This window comes from Lithobates pipiens, unplaced genomic scaffold (assembly GCF_037356315.1).
Source record: "Lithobates pipiens isolate NorthernLeopardFrog02 unplaced genomic scaffold, aLitPip1_a1.2 Scaffold_22, whole genome shotgun sequence".
NCBI lineage: Eukaryota > Metazoa > Chordata > Amphibia > Anura > Ranidae > Lithobates > Lithobates pipiens.
The window spans coordinates 123,804,570-123,826,325 of record NW_027507784.1 but is presented as its reverse complement, the minus strand read 5'-3'; the positions used below and the strand labels follow the sequence as shown (position 1 = coordinate 123,826,325).

General features: G+C 42.8%; 1 long non-coding RNA gene across 1 annotated transcript in view; it reads left to right on the top strand.

Annotated features, from left to right (window-relative positions):
- LOC143924135 (uncharacterized) overlaps positions 1-21,756 on the top strand; it is a 27,866-nt gene extending 6,110 nt beyond the window's left edge. The window contains exons 2-3 of the long non-coding RNA XR_013261827.1: positions 19,685-19,816; positions 21,489-21,756. This is a non-coding gene — a long non-coding RNA (uncharacterized LOC143924135). The remainder of the gene's footprint in view (positions 1-19,684; positions 19,817-21,488) is intronic.

Sequence of the window (21,756 nt, the reverse complement as noted above, 5' to 3'; positions counted from 1 at the left end):
GCAGACAGCTAAATACACAAATAAATACATCTATATAAACTATTCAATATGCCAAAAGATTTGTAATTTTGCCCATTTGAAGATTTTCACCCCTCTGACCCCCCATGTCTGGCAAGGCAGAAGAGACCTGAATTTTGTTTACTGTAGTTAAAATGTATAAATGGTCAAAATTTCAATATTAATTTCCATGTTCACACAGGTGATTAGAATAAACGATGTTGTCAAAAGTATTGGGACACCTGCCTTTACATACACATGAACTTTAATTGCATCCCTGTCTTAAGCCTCGTACACACGGTCTGGTTGTTGGATGACCAAGCGTCTGATTTTTGTCAAAAGGGCATGTGCAGAATTTGGTCTAGCATACTAACTATCCGCAAATTGTTGTTTGCCAAACACGTACGTAGTGACTTACTATGAGAGTATAAAGAGGAAGTTCATTTCTCAACCGCCACCCTTTGGGCTCCTGCTATTTTCATGTTGGTAGAATTTTGGTGAGCGTTGATTCACGATTCTCAGATCATACAAAACAAATTTTAAAATACGTTAGACATAACTACATGCAAAGCAGCTTCATTATTATCCCATTAAAGAAGATGAGAATTTTGACATTTCATCAATTGCTGCGTCACGAATTCTAAATTACGCACAGTAGTTTACAAGACCAAACTCTTCCCAGTTGTTCCTTGATTCGGAGCATGCGTGTTTGTACTTTCGACTTTTGTGTGATGGATTTCTGTACTGACCATCTGAAAATCAAACGTTGAGTTCACGTCGGACAAAAGTTTTATAGCCTGCACATCCAGCTTTTGTCTGATGTAAAAGTCAAATCGTCTGTCGAATGCACTGTTCTAACAATCCAAAAATCCGCTGACAGCTCGTCTTCAGAATTTTCCCTTCTGATTTTGGTAACGTGTGTCCCTTTGCAGCTATAACAGTTTCAACTCTTCTGAGAAGGCCGTTCACAAGGTTTAGAAGTGTGTCTATGGGAATGTTTGACCATTCTTCCAGAAGCCCATTTGCGAGGTCAGGCACTGATGTGGACGAGAAGACCTGGCTCCTAGTCTCCACTCTAATTCATCCCAAAGGTGTTCTATCGTGTTGAGGTCAGGATTCTGTGCAGGCCAGTAGAGTTCCTCCGTCCCAAACTTGCTCATCCATGTCTTTATGGACCTTGCTTTGTGCACTGGTCCAAATCATTTGGTGAAGAGGGGATTATGGTGTGGGGTTGTTTTTCAGGGATTGGGCTTGGCCCCTTATTTCCAGTGAGGGGAACTCTTAAGGCGTCAGCATACCAAGATATTTTGGGCAATTTCATGCTCTCAATTTTGTGGGAACAGTTTGAGGAGGGCCTCTTCCTGTTCCATGACTGGACACCAGTGCACAAAGTAAGATCCATAAAGACATAGATGAGTACATTTGGGGTGGAGGAACTTGAATGGCCTGCACCCTACTCTGATGAAACACCTTTGGGATGAATTAGAGTGGAGACTGTGAGCCAGGCTTTCTCGTCCAACATCAGTGCCTGACCTCACAAATGTGCTTCCGGAAGAATGGTCAAACATTCCCATACACACACTCCAAAACCTTGTGGCCAGCCTTCCCAGAAGAGTTGATGCTGTTATAGCTGCAAAGGGTGGGCCAACTCAATGTTGAACCCTACGGACCATTAAAGTTCATGTGTGTATAAAGGCAGGAGTCACAATACTTTTGACAATATAGTGTATTCTAATCAGCCGTGCGAAAATGGAAATTAATATTTAAATTTTGACCACATGTACATTTTAAGTGCAGTAAACAAAATTCAGGTCTCCTGCCTTGCCGGACAAGGCTGTGCTGTGTGTCAGAGGTGTGACTGGGATGCCGTTAAAGTTCATGTGGGTGTAAAGCCAAAGATCCCAATACTTTTGACAATATAGTGTACAGTAAAACCTTGGATTGTGAGCATAATTTGTTCCATAAAAATGCTTGTAATCCAAAGCACTTGTATATCCACAACCATTTATTCATAGGTTCTTCAGTTTAAAAAGATTTATAGCAATGTGATAGGTTGTGTAACCATAAAATGTCCATCCACAAATGGAAGCCTCCACAAGGGGATTAAAAGCAAAATCCAGCAGAAGCTACAGAGTATAAAAGAGAAGAGAGGCGTCTCTAAGTGTAGCAATATGTTGTACTTTTATTAAATGTAACCATATTTCTACACTTAGAGTCACCTCTCTTCTCTTTTATACTCCGTTGTGACATGCCGCTACTGTTATATCAAGACATCACTTGTATATCAAGTCAAAATTTATTCAAAAATGTTGCATGTCTTGCAAAACGCTCTCAGACCAAGGTTTTACTGTACATGGGATTTTCAATGGCACGAACTAGTGTATTTCTGCACCTGGAATTGCAGATGTATGCAAAGAGGTGCACATGCTCAGCCAATGCAATGGCAGAATGATGGCGGCCGCAGCTATTTGCGACTGCTTGCACAGCCAGTAATTACTGTGGTGATCATGGCTGAACACATTCTGTGTGTGTCCAGCCACAATAACCACAGGTAATAGTTCTGTTGGCCATAGATGGTTTGAATCTCAGCCGGTTCAGCAGGAACCGGTCGAGGTTCGAACCATGTATGGGCAGGCTGAATGTACCCAAGATGGTAGATTAATCAACGTCGGTGCAACCAGCCTGTAAGATTGTACATGCGATTATTGCTAGCGGCTGTTATAGCTGTGTCATAACAGCCGCTGGAAGAAAATAATGGCTCCGCGGAAGGGATTCCCCCAATCAACACTGACTGTGTTGATGGGGTAATTTAGCGATTTATTTCCTTCCTTCCTTCATTTTGAAAGAGATTCGCTCCATCTATGGCCAGCCTTATTCACACACCCCTGTCACTCCAGATTCAGGAATTCACAGATTTTTGTCGCAGGGTCTGCTAATCGCCCTTGTGAATGTAGCCATGGTTTTTGTATATGACGTGTATCTACTTCTGATGGAAGCTAATTTAACTCCCATTGATGTCATGTCACCAAATAGAGTTAATATTATTTAAATATAAAAGTAAATTACGCAGCTTTCCCTTCACCATAAAGAATGTTTCAGATCACAGACTGATTATCCTCTGTCACACACCTGCTGTTATCTATAGATTTAATCCACAGTATCAGCTTTTATGTAACAGTTTCTTAAAAGCCAGCAATGCTTCATTTATCACATCTACAGGTGCACTGCTAGGCGGAGCATTCGGCTCCTTTTGGCTGATCTGTACAGTCATTTAAAGCTCCTAGAGCAGGATACAGATAAAGTCAAGTGATAAGCTTTAGTCAACTGGGAGTGGCCTAATCAGTAGATTATTGGTGAGTGTAATTAGAATCCAGAAATTACACAGTTTTTAAATATAAGGAGCTTAAATTACAAATCCTGATTCAAGATACACCATTCACAAATCGTGATACATTGTATTTTGAGTTTTGATGCTCTAAAATACAATCCTTATTGTGGGTATAACAAAACGTGCATCTGTTTTCATCTTAGTGCTGCAGTGCAGCAAATTTTTAAAAATACCACATGTCTATTTTTTCAGCATTTTAGTACATTGTGAAGCCCATAGAAGTAAATGGCATCAAAGCGCTTGTAACATGCATTTTGATGGGCTGGCAACAGGTATTAACAAGCCTCACCCACTCCTAATTCTGTCCGTGCACCTGCTCAATCTGTCAAAATAACATACATTTATGACAAGCATCACTAAATAGCGGATCTCAATCTGGATCCAGACTAAGTCACTGTCCCATCCAGACCGCCGCGGTCCTGCCATTTAGGAGGCCGGTTCTTTCTCCCTGTCTCTGCTGGTGTCACTATCACAGCAGAGCGGAGCGAGGGAGGCAGAGCAGTTCTGTATACAGAGGCACAGCAGTGCAAGATGGAGGGCAGGAGCTGGCAGAGTTTTTTTTTTTTTTGCCACCTCAGTGTTTCAAACTCCAGAGACCCAGGTCACCTTGATGTCCCTTGTGTCTCATCTTAACGACAGGGCAGTCCTAGCAACCAATCACCAGCTTGTTAATATGAAAAGTTAACTCTGCCAGCTCCTTCCCTCCATCCAGTGCTGCTGTGCCTTACACTCTGTGAGCCCATGCAAGTGATGTGAAGGGGGGGCCATAGCTGCATGCAGCTGTGATGAGAATGGAGGGCACAGCTGCAGGTGGTTGTGAAGTGAAGAGAGGCCACAGCTGCAGGTGGATGAGATCTGAACAGGGGTCACAGCTGCAGACAAGGGGGGCCAGAGCTGCAGGGGGCTGTGATGTGAAGAGGGGCCACAGCTGTAGGTGGATAAGATGTGAACAGGGGTCACACCTGCAGACAGTTGTGATGTGAGGGGGGGCCAGAGCTGCAGGGGGCTGTGAAGGGGGGCCACAGCTGCAGGCGACTGATGTGAAGGGGGCCAAAGCTTGCAGAAGGAATGAGGACACTGATATAAGAATCATTGCGAAATATAGGGGGGGAGCTGTGATGTGAAGGACCCGAGTCATTGCACAAACATGCGATTCGGACCTCTGCTGGAAGAAATGTTTACTAATCAGACCTCCATGAGTTTTAATTCAGTACCCCACGCTATGTTAATGCATAGACCTAAATGGGACAGAAATTTAAAATCAGTTGTATTATTACTGCTTAGAGAAAAAAAATGAAAAATAAAGAAACATAGTTTTGAAAAGTAGATAAATTACACAGCGTTCCAGATGTTTATTGTGCATATTTAGTGCTACCCCCATAGGAGACACTTAGTAGATTTGGGTTCTCTGTTCTGCGCCTTGACCCCAAGAACAGCCTCAGCTCCTCTGACACACCTGGTTGAATGAAAGTCACTACAAATACTTATAATAGCACTACATGTTCCCTGATCCCCCTCCAATCTATTAAGATTGGTCCTCTGGTGCTTTCCTGGAAAGAAGGGGGGAACAGGAGCGAGTGGGGGAATCAATTTTCTTTGACACATTCGGACCTCTGTGATTCCCTCCTCTGCAGTGGTGGCTAGGGGGGAACAAGGGATCCACACAGAGCAGATGGTCCATTCTTCAGCTATTTACAGTGAGGCCACTCGAGCTGCACACTCAGTGGGGTGGTAAAGAGCCACATAGCAGCACACTGCACAGCGCTCCTCCAGCTGTTACACATAGAAGACCTGTGTGCCAGGGCCTTGCAGTGCCTCTGGGTTCTGTTCCTTCACTTAATACAGAAAAAAGGTTTTGGAGTTAAGCTTTAGGCACCTTTCACATGGGACGGATCTGTGATGATCCACCCCGTGAACATCCGCTTGCTCAGCAGGGACCGCTCCATTGACCCTCACTGAGCCGGCGGATGACAGGGCAGTCCCTGCATACTGTGCAGGGACCGCCCTGTCAGATCTCCGCTCTCTTCTATGGGGGATCGGATGAACATGGACTGTCTGTCCGTGTTCATCCGAACCGCTCTGTAGACGGATAGAAAAATAGGATTTTCTCCGTCTGCAGAATCGGACCATTGCGGAGACGGATGATATCAGGTGTCAGCGGATGTTCATCCGCTGACACCCGCTATCCCATAGGGATGCATGTATGTCTGTATTTCATCCGAAAACGGATGGATGAAATACGGACATATGATCCGCACGTGGGAAAGGGGCCTTAAATATAAAAAACAATAAAGAGTCTTAATCTTTCATTGTTCTTAATGCTCTAAAAACGGATTATTAAAAAAATCTTGTTACTTGAGGTTACTTAGCACTTTACACATTGTTGTATTTGCACTACATAGGCCATTTCACATATTTTGCAAAATGTGTAAAGTTATTAAACCTGTTGTACAGGTCTCAGATGATACCCTGCTAATGAGTAGGGAATATTTTTGTCTTTTTTCAGTAAATTTGTTTATACTTGAGCACCAGATACTAATGTACTGTACTTCCAGCACTTTTGCAAAAAAGGACAGACAGGAGAGGAGGGGGCGAAGATATAAGTGGTTTGCTGCCAGTGCTTCCCAGTACTTATGTTCCTGTGCCAATGCACAGATTGTATAATTAATTTGCAGGACAGCTGAAAGTACTGACTTTTCCCTCAAAATAAATTATAAGAACAGAGTGCCTCAGATCCATTTCACTTACCCAAAATGTCTCTCTGGCAATTCTGGCCCATGGAAAAAGTATTGTCTAGGAGTGACTTTTGTGAGCCCTGTTATATATATATATATATATATATATATATATATATATATATATATATATATATATATATATATATAATGTGTGTGTGTGTGTGTGTGTATATATATATATATATAATATATGTGTGTGTATGTATTGTAGACATGTCACTGGAGAAGTGATCGAGGGGGTGTACATCTCACCTAGGTTGCTACACAGTGTGAGATGGTAAATCCAGGATGGATCAGTTTCTCAGCAGCGATATGCTGCTGAGTTGTTATTTAATTTTGCCGGGCCTGGGTTTATATGGAATGGCAGGTAGGTTTGGTAGAGGGACCTGTCATTCCACATCCCCCGATCCAGTTCTGGGTTTGGGATCAGGTGAGCTTGGATCCTAATTAGCCTGGGAAGCTAAAGGCTCTGTAGGGTCTGCAGGTGATTGCTTCTCAGCCAGGGAATGAACAATCTGTGTGTTGAAGGAAGCTGCAAGCCCAGCCACTGCTGGAGCTAAAACTCACCCTGCGATATCCAGGCGAAAGACGCTGTGTTTGTAAGTGTCAGATAGGTGAGCAGAACCTGTTAGTAAGCGCCCAGCCGGGCTAGGACTTTTATTTTTGTTGTACTTAGAAAGCACGGTGTTGCTGTATATTTTGTTTGCTGGACTGTTTGTACCACGAATAAACGCCAAGATCTGCTTTATCAAATTCCAAGTCTGCTGTGAACTGTGTCCAAACACACCCTACCCCGGGAAGATCCCTTACAATTGGTGGAGGTAGCGGGCAACGCGGTTGCTAGGGGCAACGGTGTGGACAGACTTGGCTACAGCTGCTGATGTCCTGGGTGAAAGCTGCAACTACACTCCAAAAACAGTCCAGCAACATGGAGGAGATGCTGAAGCAGTTTATGCAAGTGAGTTTGCAACAACAGCAGGCTCAGACAGAGGCCAATAGACGACATGAACAGTCCATGGCTGAACAACAGCAGATGATCGCTGCACAACAGCAGGCTCAGATAGAGGCCAATAGACGACATGAACAGTCCATGGCTGCACAACAACAACTTATTGAGCACCTGATAGCAAATCGAGAGGCGCCTGTGGTGATGGGAGCCGCTCCAGAGATTTTTTCTGGGAGAAGGACTGTGCAGAAAGCGCTGCAAAAGATGACTGCTGAGGACGATGTTGAGGCCTATCTAACAGTATTTGAGCGCGTGGCTGAGCGAGAGAAGTTACCAGCCGCTGAGTGGGCAGAGGTAATTGCGCCCTATTTAACAGGTGAACCTCAAAAGGCCTACTATGACCTCAGTGAGCAAGAGGTTAAGGACTATACTCGGCTAAAAGAGGAGATGCTTGCCCGACTAGGAGTTACTACTGCAGTCCGTGCCCGGAGGGTACGCAACTGGAGCTACAGTCTGGACAAATCAGCGAGGTCCCAGATGTATGACCTAATCCATTTGGCAAGAAAGTGGTTGGAGCCAGACACTTCTACTCCTGCACAAATCCTAGAGAAGGTCGTGATGGATCGCTACCTCCGAGCCCTTCCTACTGACTTGCAACGCTGGGTGGGACAAGGTGATCCTAAGAATGCAAACGAACTTGTCAACCTTGTGGAGAGGTTCCAGGCGACTGAGGACTACCTCCGTGATGTTCCTGCAGCATCTTCACCTCCCCGGAGCGCCAGATCTGTGCCGTCAGCTGGTAAGAGACTTCCATCTATTGGGGGAGTGTGGAGGGGTGCTGATGGGGGGAAAAGGGCTCAAGTGGTGTCTCAGGGACAAAAGACTGGTGATGGTCCCGGGTGGCTAAGGGGCTCTGAAAAGGACTCCTTGCCAAAGAGACCAGGCCCTATCCAGTGTTGGAGATGCCATGAGGCGGGACACGTGTCGGCCCATTGCCCTCTTACCTCTGAACCCATGGAATGTGACGCTAGCCGGCGTCAGTCGCTATTTGCGGAACCATCTTGTGCTGCAGTTCCTGGACTAGAGACTGAACCGCAAATCTGCGATATTACAATCAATGACTTTCCTGTTAAAGCGTTAATGGACTCAGGAAGCCTTGTAACCTTGGTGCATGCTAGCCTGGTGACTGGGGACTTAGAGTCTAAAAAGCATATGAGTGTTGTGTGCATACATGGTGATACAAAAATGTACCCTATAGTGCTGGCTAAAGTCGGGACTGAACAAGGCACCGTACAATATGAAGTGGGTGTGGTTAAAAACCTCATGCATAATGTAATATTGGGACGCGATTTTCCATTATTCTGGGCTCTCTGGGAAAAAAGAAAAATCCCCAAAAGGAGTGAGGATACCTCTAAGGGGGTTGCCTTGTCCACTGTGAATGATAAAAGTATGCAGGATGAAAATGATTGTTTTCCTTTACAGGTCCTGGCTGGGGAGGAGGAGGCTCCTCCCACTGAGCAAAATATACTAGACTTAGAGGTGTCTAGAGATAATTTTGGGGCTGCACAATTACAGGACCCCACTCTCAAAAATGCGAGAGAGCAGGTTGCTGTAATGAATGGGGTACCTCAGGAACCAGATGCTGAAAAAAGATTTCCACATTTTTCGGTGACTAATGATCTTTTCTATAGGGTTACTAAGGTTAAGGATGAGATTGTGGAACAGCTTCTGGTACCTAAGCCGTACCGGCGTCAGGTGCTTGACATGGCACATAACCATGTTCTTGGGGGACACTTGGGGACTGACAAAACGCGAGAGAGGGTTCTCCAGAGGTTTTTTTGGCCGGCCATATATGATGACATTAAAAAATACTGTGAGTCGTGCCCCACATGTCAGGTTAGTGCCCCAGTGTCACATTTTCGCAGTCCTTTGGTTTCGCTCCCTATTATAGAGGTGCCTTTTGAGCGTATTGCCATGGATTTAGTGGGTCCCATTGTAAAGTCAGCTAGAGGACACCAGTATATTTTGGTAGTCCTGGATTATGCGACCCGCTATCCTGAGGCTGTACCCTTAAGAAACACTGCATCTAAAACAATTGCACGTGAGTTGTTTTATATGTTCTCTAGGACTGGGATCCCCAAAGAAATCCTAACTGACCAAGGTACGCCATTTATGTCGAAAGTAATGAAGGAATTATGCAGACTATTTAAAATCTCACACATCCGTACCTCTGTGTACCACCCCCAGACGGACGGATTGGTGGAGAGATTTAATAAAACTTTGAAACATATGTTGAAGAAAGTGGTGGCAAAAGATGGTCGTGACTGGGATCATTTATTACCCTACCTCATGTTTGCTATTAGGGAGGTGCCCCAAGCGTCCACAGGGTTCTCACCATTCGAGTTGGTCTATGGTCATCACCCTAGGGGTCTACTAGACATTGCAAAAGAGACATGGGAGAATGAGTCCACCCCATACAAGAGTGTTATTGAGCATGTAGCACAAATGCAGGACCGTATAGCCACCGTAATGCCCCTGGTAAGGGAACACCTCCAGAGAGCTCAAGAGGCCCAAAGTAGAATTTACAACCGGTCCGCAAGAATCAGGACATTCAACCCAGGCGATAGGGTCCTTATACTAGTCCCCACTGTTGAGAGTAAATTCTTGGCGAAGTGGCAAGGTCCTTATGAAATTGTTGAAAAGATCAGTGAGGTGAACTACAAGGTGCACCAACCAGGTAGAAGGAAGCCTTTCCAAGTTTATCACATAAACTTGATCAAGCCCTGGAAAGACAGGGAATCCTTGGGGGCGACAAATACTGTTAATAATTTGTCACAACCAATCCCTCCAGTCAAGGTAGGTGATACTCTATCAGTGTCACAGAAACAGGAGGCTCAGGAATTTTTACAGAAAAACAAAAACAAGTTCTCTGACCTCCCAGGGCGTACACACCTCATCCATCATCACATTGAAACTGAGCCTAGAAGCAGAGTAAACCTTAAGCCCTATAGGATACCCGAGGCACGTAGGGAAGCCGTATCTGCCGAGGTAAAACGTATGCTTGCTCTGGGGGTAATTGAGGTGTCACAGAGTGAATGGTCCAGCCCAATTGTGCTAATCCCAAAGCCCAATGGAACTTGGAGGTTCTGTAACGATTTCAGAAAGTTGAATGAGATCTCCAAGTTCGATGCGTATCCTATGCCCAGGGTAGATGAGTTGATTGAGAAGTTGGGTAACGCCAGGTACATAACCACCCTCGATCTCACAAAGGGCTATTGGCAGATTCCACTTTCTGACGAGGCTAAAGAGAAAACTGCTTTCTCCACCCCTGATGGGCTATTCCAGTATGTAGTGATGCCGTTCGGGTTACATGGAGCGCCTGCAACTTTCCAGAGGTTGATGGACTTGATTCTGCGACCACATCGTGATTACTCAGCCGCCTACCTCGATGATGTGGTCATTTTTAGCCCTGATTGGGAAAGTCACCTCTGTAAGGTACAGGCCGTGTTGGATGCCATAAGTGATGCAGGGTTGACCATAAATGCCGAGAAGTGTGCTCTAGCCCTAGAAGAGGCCAAATATCTGGGCTACATTGTTGGAAGAGGATTGGTTAGGCCACAGCTAAATAAAATTGAGGCAATACAGAATTGGCCTAGACCCCTGACAAGGAAACAGGTTAGAGCTTTCCTGGGTATTACGGGTTATTACCGTAGATTTGTGCCGAACTTTGCCTCAGTTGCTGCTCCGCTAACTGACTTGACAAAGGGCGGAAAGACAGCAATGGTCACGTGGACCCCAGAGGCCGAGGAGGCTTTCCAAAGCCTTAAGTCTGCCTTGTGCCAACCACCTGTGTTAGTCACCCCCGATTTCAGGCGAGAATTTCTGGTCCAGACAGATGCCTCTAGCACAGGCTTAGGTGCAGTACTCTCACAAGTAGTGAATGGTGAGGAGCATCCGGTGACGTACTTGAGTAGAAAACTAACCCCGGCCGAGAAAAATTATGCCATTGTGGAGCGAGAATGTTTGGCAGTGAAGTGGGCCCTAGAATCTTTAAAGTATTACTTGCTAGGCAGGAAATTCAAGTTGGTGACAGACCATGCCCCCCTAACATGGATGAAGTTAAACAAGGAGAGAAATGCAAGAGTGACTAGATGGTTTCTCTCCCTACAAAACTTTAATTTCACTGTGGAACACAGGCCAGGGAAATTACAGGCAAATGCTGACGCATTGTCAAGGGTAAGTTGTCTGTGGGGACAAAAGGCTCAGCCCTCCGGTCTGAAAAAGAGGGGGGGGATATGTAGACATGTCACTGGAGAAGTGATCGAGGGGGTGTACATCTCACCTAGGTTGCTACACAGTGTGAGATGGTAAATCCAGGATGGATCAGTTTCTCAGCAGCGATATGCTGCTGAGTTGTTATTTAATTTTGCCGGGCCTGGGTTTATATGGAATGGCAGGTAGGTTTGGTAGAGGGACCTGTCATTCCACATCCCCCGATCCAGTTCTGGGTTTGGGATCAGGTGAGCTTGGATCCTAATTAGCCTGGGAAGCTAAAGGCTCTGTAGGGTCTGCAGGTGATTGCTTCTCAGCCAGGGAATGAACAATCTGTGTGTTGAAGGAAGCTGCAAGCACAGCCACTGCTGGAGCTAAAACTCACCCTGCGATATCCAGGCGAAAGACGCTGTGTTTGTAAGTGTCAGATAGGTGAGCAGAACCTGTTAGTAAGCGCCCAGCCGGGCTAGGACTTTTATTTTTGTTGTACTTAGAAAGCACGGTGTTGCTGTATATTTTGTTTGCTGGACTGTTTGTACCACGAATAAACGCCAAGATCTGCTTTATCAAATTCCAAGTCTGCTGTGAACTGTGTCCAAACACACCCTACCCCGGGAAGATCCCTTACAGTATATATATATATATATATATGTGTATATATATATATATATATACATATATAATTAGTGAAGGCACTGACTGCCAGGATTGTAGATGGTGTATATGTGTCTCCTAGGTTCTCACCTGCACATGGTAAGCGCTACAGTGTTTGTGAGTACTATGGCAAAAACAAGCTTTGTTTACTTTCAATCTTAAAGTTTAATACCAGGTATCTTTTTTGGCATAGTTACGTTGGTCCAGCTTGGACCAATGTAAGTATTCACATTCTATACCTGGCCAATCCATGTGGCAGAGAAGAATCACTGTAGTAGCCACCGTTACTACAGTGATCCTTGCTGTCTTCTGGAACTTGCTGCGTTGTACACACAAGGGGTCAACCGCTCAATGAATACAAGGAATTCTTTTATTAGACCAGGTGGAGATTCTGATATCAGTGTCCCACCTGTTCACCTTGCCCAATCAAAAAAACATTTTGCATTCATTGAAAAAATTCAAAGCTTTCTCTGAATAACGCCCATGCTGAGCATGCCACTGGCCTGTTGCAGATTAACAACAGAAGGCTGCTCGCATTCTCCTCTTACATAGGGATTCACCAGGTATGGAATATGCATACTTACACTTGTTCAAGTTGAACCAATTAAACTATGCAAAAAATAAATAAAAGAGAGAATACCTGGAATTCAACTTTGAATTCTATTCTGGTCCTGGATTCCAGAGACTGTAGGGATAAAGCCTTCCATTCCTAGGTCCCTAGGTCCATGTTTTAGTCTTATGTGTCCACCATACCTCATTTATTAGTCTCAGCTGTCCACAGGCTTTCTATGTGTGAGCTGACTGATCAGAGGTCCGTCTATCTCTCATTGTTTTTAGCCGTAGTCATGCACTGCATGGATCCATACCTTTCAAGAGCCCTGCAATCTGCAGGACTGCCCCACATTTTGATACATATCTTGCAGTCCCACAGTTTTGAGCATTGTCCTGCAAAACTCCCCTGCCCACCATCGCTATTCTGTAAAGTTGTGAAGGGCAGGAGGTATCCCAACCAACATGAATTTATTAACAGCCATTCAGCAGTTTGGCAAGTGTGTTCCTTCGTTGTAACTTTTAACCATTCAGAAGGTCTGGAACTGCAGGTATGCTGGATCTGTCATCGCTTAGCATATAGTGACCTATATAGTCAAGCCATAACTTACTTTCATTTTATCTTGTCTAGAGAAATATTTTTTTTCCCTGATACTTTTACATATATACAGTGCCTTGAAAAAGTATTCATACCCCATGACATTTTCCATATTTTGTCATGTGGCAACCAAAAAGTAAATGTATTTTATTGGGATTTTGGTTTTCTTTTATGAAGCAGTGAAATCTATTCACTGCTTCATTCTCCGGCATTCACAGAGGAGATCTTTCGCCTCTATGTGCCAGTTTATGAAGTGGAGTAGATCACTTCACCCTTGGAGGAGTGAAGTGATCTACAAACGCTTCTAACACTGGAGAACGGCCCCTGATACTGCAATCTCGTGAGACTTTACGAGATTATAGTACCAGAAATTCACCGATGCACAGAGATGTCAGTTTATTAAGCAGTGATAAATTATCACCGCTCAGTACACGGAGACACAGCGTGATTAATGTTTAGTAAAATAAAGAGTCCCCCTACATAATATATACATATATACACACACACATATATTTTATATATATATATATATATATATATATGGTATAAGGAAGTTAATTATCTTCCTCTTTCCTCCTCAGATCCCCCCACATTCCCTCTTCACGCCCCGATTCTCCACCTCTGAGATGGTGAATCGGGGAGGGTGAATTCTGACACAGATCGCCAGTGAAGCGCTGAAATCGCAGCTTCATAAACTGGCTGTAACTGTGTCATTCAATGAGGATTCCCTGTGTGCTGAGATAATCGGCGGGAGAACAAACACTTCTCCCCTGATTATCTCTGGTTCATAAACTGTTTATGGGTTGTGGTCAGCGGGGATCCTCGGGATCTCTGCTGATCACTGCTTCATAAACAGCCACCTTTATGTGATAGATCAACACAGTGAAGTGGAAGGAAAATGATAAATGTTTTTCAAAATTATTTACAAATAAATATGTGAAAAGTGCATTTGTATTAAAAAAAAAAAAGTGCAAAAAATGTAGTGCTGACAAAATATATAAATCAACGGAAAGTGTATGGGAAATCCAGGATCCAACATAATGGAATAAACAAATATGTGAAATGAAAAGTCTCTACACAAATCTCATAACATGAGTCCCAAATAAAAAAGGAAGATGAAATCAATGAAGTGATAATCTTCAAATTAGTGCAATATGAAACATCCACGGTGAATGAGTCCGAAAGGTGAAATAAGGTTAAACACCCTTAACAGAGCGGCTGGAAGTCAGCGACACCGAATCGTATGAGCTTGAACACACAGATTGATGGTTCTCTCGGCTGGATACAGGAATCTGGAAACTCCAAAGATGTCTTCCAACGACAACATAGATCTCAACCGACATGCAAATGACTTTTCCAAAAATAGCACCGCGACCACTCTCATCAAAATATGATTTATGTAAAATGAAAAAAGAGGGGGGGGGGGGCTCCAAATAGTGCAAGTCAAAAAAAGTATTAAAAATATAATATAAAATTAAATAAAAGTGATCACAATTAATAAAAGCAATGTGGGGAGCGATAAACCTTACCGATGCGTTTTATCCACAGAGGAAATCTACAGGGGCATCACTTTTTTTGATATCTTGCGTAGTAATATATTTTTTCCACATGCATTTGTATTCTAAGCCAAGTCAATACTTTTGTCGAACCACCTCTCTGCATTTACAGCTGCGGGTCTTTTTGGGTATGTCTCTACCAGCTTTGCACATCTAGAGAGTGACATTTTTGTCCATTCTTCTTTGAAAAATAGCTCAAGCTCTGTCAGATTGGATGGAGAGCGCTTGTGAAAAGCAATTTCCAAGTCTTGCCACAGATTCTCAATTGGATTTAGGTCTGGCCTTTGACTGGGCCATTCTAACACATGAATATGCTTTGATGTAAAACATTCCATTGTAGCTCAGACTGTATGTTTAGGGTCATTGTCCTGCTGGAAGGTGAACCTCCACCCCAGTCTCAAGTCTTTTGCAGACTCTAACTGGGTTTCTTCTAAGATTGCCCTGTATTTGGCTCCATCCATATTTCCATTAACTGACCAGCTTCCCTGTCCCTGCTAAAGAAAAGCACCCCCACAACATGATAATGTCACCACCATGATTCACGGTGGGGATGGTGTTTTCAGGGTGATATGCAGTGTTTTCCGCAACATAGCATTTTGCTTTTAGGCCAGAAAGTTCAATTTTGGTCCCATCTGACCAGAGCACCTTTTTCCACATGTTTGCTGTGTTCCCCACATGGCTTCTCGCAAACTGCAAACAGCACTTTTTATGGCTTTGTTTCAACAATGGCTTTCTTCTTGCCACTTTTCCATAAAGGCCAGATTTGTGGAGTGCATGACTAATAGATGTCCTGTGGACAGATTCTCCCACCTGAGCTGGGGATCTCTGCAGCTCCTCCTAGAGTTACCATGGGCCCCTTGGCTGCTTCTCTGATTAATGCTCTCCTTGCCCGGCCTGTCAGTTTAGGTGGACGGCCATGTCTTGGTAGGTTTGCAGTTGTGCCATACTCTTTCTATTTTCAGATGATGGATTGAACAGTGCTCCATGAGATGTTCAAAGCTTGGGATATTTTTTTATAACCTAACCCTGCTTTAAACTTCTCCACAACTTTATCTCTGACCTGTCTAGTGTGTTCCTTGGCCTTCATGATACTGTTTGTTCACTAAGGTTCTCTAAAAAACCTCTGAGGGCTTCACAGAACAACTGTATTTATGCTGAGATTAAATTACACACAGGTGGACTCCATTTATTAATTAGGTGACTTCTGAAGGCAATTGGTTCCACTAGATCAGTGATGACGAACTTTGGCACCCCAGATGTTTTGGAACTACATTTTATATGATGCTCAACTACACTGCAGAGTGCATGAGCATCATTGGAAACGTAGTTCCAAAACATATGGGGTGCCAAGGTTCGCCTGCACTGCACTGCACTGGATTTTACTTAAGGGTATCAAAGTAAAAGGGGCTGAATACAAATGCATACCACACTTTTCAGATATTTTTTTTTTTTTAAATGTTGAAAACAATTTACAATTTTCCTTCCACTTCACAATTATGTGCCGCTTTGTGTTGGTCTATCTAGGATATGCAATTAGCGGACCTCCAGCTGTTGCAGAACTACAATTCCCATGAGGCATAGCAAGACTCTGACAGCCACAAGCATGACAGCCAGAGGCAGAGGCATGATGGGACTTGTAGTTTAGCAACAGCTGGAGGTCCGCTAATTGCATATCACTCTATCACATAAAATCCCTATAAAATACATTTATGTTTTTGATTGTAACATGACAAAATGTGGAAAATGTCAAGGGGTATGAATACTTTTTCAAGGCACTGTAGGTTCTAAGCTTGAAAAAAATGTATGGCATTGTTTACATAATTATATAATTTGTTTTGCTATTTTCTCCTGGCTGTACTAAATGGTGATGAAACTTGTGAAAATATTAGGAACGTTTTCTTTTTTTTCTGAACACGTGTTTATACTGCACAAAATGGCTACTTTTGACCAAAATTGTGACATAAAGCTACAGATACCATTAGTTGAACATTTTTATTGAGTGAAAAAGGATTTGAAATATAAGTAGGTAATATGATAAACTATTATCCCCTGGCTGTGATTACATTTGTGAGCTAAATTGGTACTTATAGGATTATCTAAGGAAGCCTGTACTATAGAGCCACCTCGCTCGTTAATAGGTGTTATATATCTCTGCCTACAGTAAATGTTATTTACATGTCATTATTAAAAAAAAAAAAGATATTCCAGCCTGCTTAGCAGTGCATTTGAAGATATATTCCAGTTTGTAGTAAAATCCAAGTGGCAATTGACTGATCATTCATATACTGTACATACATGTTGTTTTTTGGGAAGAGTAACATGATAAACTAAAGGTGGCTATACACAGATCAAAATTCAGATGGCTCAGCAGGGACCAGCCACACTTCCATCAGTTTATGCCAGTCCATGCTTAACAGTAGTGAATCATTTGATCAACTTCTGTCAAAGGGACGAGTTGGAAATGTTTTCTCTATCAGCTGAGCGACAAAAATGAACAGATTCCTACGTCCACACAATAAAGCTAGACAGAGGGTGCAGCTGTCAGAATACAATGTCCCATGGGGGGGAATTCCTACATTCAACGTATATGTTTTGATGGAAGAATTTGTTATGCCTAGTACACACTATCCGTTATTTTTTCCGTTCAAACAAGCAGGCTGAATGAAAAAAAAATGGAGGCGCTCGCCGTACTAACTATCAAATGTTAGTACAGTGACCTCCCTGCTGAGCTATTGTGTTCTGACAGGGTTTCCACCCCTCCCACCCCCCAAAAGAAATTGAGGATTGGATACTGCTTTTCCAGCAGGCCTGTTCGATAGAAGCCTGTTTGGCTGGCTGCTGTCAGACAGGCTGGTGAACACATGGGCTGAGTTTCAGACAGTTTCTGTTCCGTGTGCACCAGGCTTTATCCTGGCCATAGATAAATAGTTTTTTTTTTCCATTCAGCCAGTGGACTGAATGAAAAAAACAAAAGGATATCTCCATCCGTAAAATGGAGGTGGATAGAGGAATCCTCCCCACTAAGACATTCTATGCTGACAGCGGGGACGCTGCATTGGAAAAAAATGTTCTGTATTCATTTCTTGGTCCATTCCTATGCATTGGCAGCCCATTTAAAATGGATGGATTTACTTAACATAATGTAGCGCACTGTAACATGCATGAATTATTGCAATGCAAAGAAATGATGAAGTGTAAATCCAGGCTTTGGCAAGATGTTAGTATCAGAAAACAAATGGAAGGTAAGTCTAGAGGTTTCAGGATCACACAGTATCAGAGTTTTTAAAGTTTAAGATTTGTTAATAGGAAATTTGGGTAAATCCATAAGTATATCTTTTTGTTACCAAGAAAAATTAATCTTGGTAATATCAATTAGCTGCTCTTATACCCCGTACACACATGATAAGAATTTTCGTCTGAAAAAGCTCTGATGGTTTTCCCGTCGGAATTCCAACGGAAATTCCGCTTAGACTGTCTTGCCTACACACGGTCACACCAAATTCCGACCGCCAAGAACGCGGTGACATACAACACGTACGACGGGACTAGAAAAAGGAAGTTCAATACCTAGTAGCCAATAGCTTCCATCTCGTAGTTGAATCTGAGCATGCGTGAGATTTTGTGCGTCAGAATTGCATACACACGATCGGAATTTCCAATAGAAAGTTTTACCCTCTGGAAAATTGAGATCATGCTATCAAATTTTTGCTGGCGGGAATTCCGATAGAGCATACACACGGTCGCATTTTCCGATGAAAAGCTCTCATCGGTCTTTTGCTGACCGAAATTCCAATCGTGTGTACTTGGCATTACACCTCAGTGTTCCTGAAATATCCATTATGCACAAGAATATCCAATGAGGCATGAGGGGCAACAGGTTAAAGACCAAAAAGCATGCAATGTCTTACTATATGTAATGGCAGTAAATGTTTTCCATGGATAACATAGATTTCATAATATTTTCAATTTTACAATCATTCTCTTATTGAGTAATTTTATTAGCAAACCAAAAAGGCCTGAAGACTTGTTAATGAAGTCTATGCACAAGGATTTTGCCACCTAAGGGCCTAACTACAGTCATGGTAGCTCATTGGAAAATTGTATCCACTATAAAATTTCTGGTTCAGGGTTTGTGAAGTGTAGACCTTTCCATTTATTAATTACACACTGATTTGCCCACCCAATACCTGCTTAGTTTCAAGCTGACTGCAAGACTCTGCTTTTGGTAAATAACAAAGTCTCATCACAGTAGAGACTCATGAGGAGGAATGCAAGTCTTACAGCAGCCCTGACTGCAGTTAATTCAAACTGTTTGTCTGCAGCTTTAAGGCTGCAAATTGGATGCGGAATTTTGCAGCATCCAGTTCGCATGACCTACGAGTGTCTGGCTCTCAATGGAGCCGATTCATGTAGGTCTGGGGCAGCCGCAGAGTGGATTGCAAAAGGGTCCTGTGCGTATTTGGGTTTGGTTCAAGTGCGAATTCAGGCAAAATTATTGCACCTGAACTGGTGAAAAAACACGCATCGGACCCCAGGCATGAACCCTCGGCCACACATATATGAACCCGGCCTTAAGGTTGCAATTACAATGGCCACCAATGTTACAAGGAATAGAAATAACCCCTATAGAGGTGTATTTTAGGCTGCTTACCTCTGCCCACCAATGTATAGAGGTTATAAATAGGGACAAATTATATGCTGTCTGCCACTGATCGGGGCTTTTCAAAATTTTGCAATGGGGCCCTTTGACTTCTAGTTATGTCCCTGCACATCCCAAACTGGAAAATCCTTGATAATGGTGTAACTGGGCCTGACAGCGTACAGTTTAATAAAATCTCCTAACCAATGTGACTCATGTTGTGTTAGCAAAGAGTTTTTCTTTTGCGGGGGGCATGTGAAGCTTTAGCTGTATGGTACAATACAGATTTATATCTCTTGTCAGAAATTGCATTCATTGTTCATTAATTGTATTTTCTTTTTTTACAGCAGGTTTGCTCCTATTACTACACTGGGACTTATCATGAAATTATGGAAAGCAGACTCTCCCATTCAACACTCCCATTTCCTTCAGGTTGATAGTGGGGAAAGCCTGTCCCAGCATTTACAAAACAAAAGCAGGTGATAATCTGTTGATCTAATCTAATGAGCTTTTCCTATATATTTTAATACATACATTTAACCTGGGATGGTTGTTTTTTATCATCAAAAGTGAAGTCTCTCTTTAAGGCCTGGTTCATGATGACACTGTTTTATATTTAATTTTGTTTTATTAAGTTTTCAACATTAGAAAGTACAAAGAGAATATCATACATGATAGACCATAAGTAGTAGACATAAGTAGGTCCATGTAAACTTAACAGAGACATACCAACGCATGTGACTAATGTACAACTCGGCAGAGTAGGTAGGATACATGTGGGGAAATAAAATAAAAAAAAAAGAGGAACAACATTCCATGATGCGAGGTGTAAATATAGTAAAATTATGGAAGTAAATGCATTTGAACCAGTGGGACAATAGCAGGGTACCCAAAAAGAACTTCTTAGAGAGCTCTCATGGGCACATTCAGGTAGGAAATGAGAGAAAAAAAAGATAAAAGGGGAGTGTTTGGGGGAAAAAGGGTAGCAGTGTGTATGTGGGGGGGGGGGGGGGGGGGGCGGGGCGGCTATCTTACATAACCAAATCCCAGAGGTATTCTGATGCAATTTTAGATGCAACTTTGGTCACATGACAATAGAAATAACATTGCTTCCAATGGTGCCCATGCAGATCAATGCATCACAGCTGTGATGCGACTTTGGGAAAGGGTCCTGTGCTGCTTTGCTGCAATTTACATTACAATTTGGCCCCGTAGAATATCCAGACCACAGGAGGAGGTGGGGTATAGCACTAGGACCACAAAGACCGTTCTGTCAGGTGTCAGAGATTTGGAGCCACATGTGAAAACCATGGCTGCATTCACTATACAGTACTTGCACTCTTGAGCTAGTGCCTAGGGTAGTGGGGTTTGAGAGGGGAAGACCAAGCCTCAAACCTATGAATTGTGATAACATTTTTGCCTGTTTTGCTTATGTTTTCTATCCACATGGGAAGATTTGTTGCTAAATTTTTCAAGAGAACTGTAGATATAATGGGACACGTTATATTAAGAACAGTCAGCAGGCTTGCTGTAGTTCAGAAAGCATAACACTTCTGTACAGTGCATTAACTTGGCCATAAATGGCCTGATTACAATAATGCTCCCAATTTATTCATCACTTGTAATAATTGAGAAGATTTTGCACACCTGACTGTTGGAGATCCACTTATTACTCTTTTTTTTTTTATTAGTCAGTTTGTATAAATTTTAACTTCCCTATTCCATGCAGAAGAGGGTAGTAGTGTTGGATCAAAAAACAGTGAGTCTTGTTGGTGAGTTTCCTACCTTCCTCTCCAGGCCTCAGGTAGTGAACTGCCTGGTGCTCAACCTGGATGTTTTTGTTAACTAAAGCCTCACATACACAATGAGATTATCAGACGAATCATCGTCCATTGTTTTTTTGCATTCTAGTCTCATGTTGAAATTAAGAGGTTACTCAACTTATGAAAATTCTCATACAACAGAATACAACTTCGGATTTGATGTAATGCTTTGCATGGTATTGTAATGTATTTCTTCATTTCCAAGTATGCGTGGTCTCGCTCTTTTGATTTTTTTTTTTGGGTGAATGCTGTACTGGTTAAACAAAAATTATACGTTCTGGCATCGTACGATAAAGATTTTCATGTTTGTCCCATCTGATCATTTCAGATGACTGTCATGATGGTCTCTCGAAAGCTTATTATCGTACAATCACTTGGAAAGTGTAATAGCCATAGGACTGCAAGCAAAGTGAGGGAAATGAACAAGGTGTACAGACATGCCATGCTGCTTTGTTTTCCTGGGTAATATGGCAAAGTTGGCTATGGGACAGGAAGTGAAAGTGAAATCTCTGCAATGAGACACATATGGCAAAAAATAAAAAATATGACCGGGGTTGTAACCCTCCTTTGCTCTATCCAATATGAAAATAAAAAGT